The sequence below is a fragment of the Lotus japonicus genome, chromosome 3 (genome assembly GCF_012489685.1).
Source record: "Lotus japonicus ecotype B-129 chromosome 3, LjGifu_v1.2".
NCBI lineage: Eukaryota > Viridiplantae > Streptophyta > Magnoliopsida > Fabales > Fabaceae > Lotus > Lotus japonicus.
The window spans coordinates 52,655,915-52,657,359 of record NC_080043.1 but is presented as its reverse complement, the minus strand read 5'-3'; the positions used below and the strand labels follow the sequence as shown (position 1 = coordinate 52,657,359).

Genomic DNA, 1,445 nt, shown 5'->3' with positions numbered 1-1,445 from the left:
TTATGCAAAATATCCTTCATAAACTTAGCATATATAGGCATTTGTTCCAAAGCATCGGCAAAAGGAATACTAATGTGGACCTTTTTGAAAACATCAACAAACTTTGAAAACTTTTTATCTAAGCTCCTCTTAGCCAATGCTTTAGGGAACGGAACCTTGCTAGTTTCAGGAGTAAGATCAACTTCCTTTCACACCTTAATAGGCACAACTACTTCTCCTCCCACTATCTCCTCTCTCTTTTCTCCCTCTGTTTTTTCCTTCAATTCATTCATCACTCTCCCACTTCTAGTGGCTACAACAGAGGCATTTTCTTGCTTAGGATTGGGGATAGTGTTGGAAGGAAATTGACCTTGAGGTCTCTCGGCTATTTGCTTGGCCAGCTGGCCAAATTGATTCTCAAGATTCTTGATAGCCACCTCTTGATTCTTGTAATTGTTCTCCGTCCGGTTGATGAAAGTTTCCACCAACTCTTCTAAGCTCTTCTTGGAACCACTACCTTCACCTTCTCCTCGCTCTTGAGGTTGTCTTGAGCTTTGGCCTTGGAATCCTTGTCTAGGAAATTGTCTTTGAAAGCCATTTCCTTGCCCACTACTACCTTGTCTCCAAGAGAAATTAGGGTGATTCCTCCATCCTGGATTGTAAGTATTTGAAAATGGGTCATTTCGAGCTTGACCCATAGCCTTCACTTCCTCCTCCGGTCTAGTCTCTGTGCATTCTTCGCTGTCATGTGGCCCTCCACAAGTCACACACTCCACCTTGGCAACTCGACCACCAATCTTGGTAGTCTTCATTTGATTTTGAATCTCATTCATTTGCTTGGAGAGTTGCTTGTTGGAGGCCATAAGTTGATCATAAGCTTCAACCTCAAGGACTCCTCTTCGGGCTTGGCGATCATTACTAGAGTTCATGGCTCTTATAGCCATTTTTTCAATCAACTCATACCCCACTTGTGGAAGTAAGGCATCGAACTCTCCACTTGAAGCTGCATCCAAACCAAACCTCGAAGAATACTGGAGACCATCATAGAACTTTGCTACTTGCTCAGCTTGAGTAAGGTTATGTTGAGGACACCTCCTCAAGAGCTTCTTGAACCTCTCCCAAGCTTCATAGAGATTCTCATCGGTGGATTGAGTAAAAGTCATGATGTCATTCTTGAGCTTTGTCAAGAGGGCTCTTGGAACAAACCTTGTGGTGAACTTCTCAGCCAAGTCTTCCCAAGATGTAATGCTACCTTGGGGCTGTGAGTTCAACCACTCCTCAGCAGTATCCCTCAATGAAAAGGGGAATAAACTCAAACGGATGGTGTCCACTGAAACATTCTGAACTCTGTAGGTGTTGCAATTGCGGATAAACCGCTCCATGTGTGCATGAGGATCTTCAAGAGCACCTCCACCATACTGATTTTGGCTCACCAAATTAATGAATGCCGGCCTCAGCTCAAAATT

At 43.7% G+C, this 1,445-nt stretch overlaps 1 non-coding gene across 1 annotated transcript; it reads left to right on the top strand.

Moving 5' to 3' along the window:
- The first annotated feature begins 1,053 nt into the window (after nucleotides 1-1,053).
- LOC130709579 (small nucleolar RNA R71) lies at nucleotides 1,054-1,160 on the top strand. The gene has a single exon (XR_009010056.1). It is a non-coding gene; the product is annotated as a small nucleolar RNA R71 (small nucleolar RNA).
- The last annotated feature ends 285 nt before the right edge of the window (nucleotides 1,161-1,445 follow it).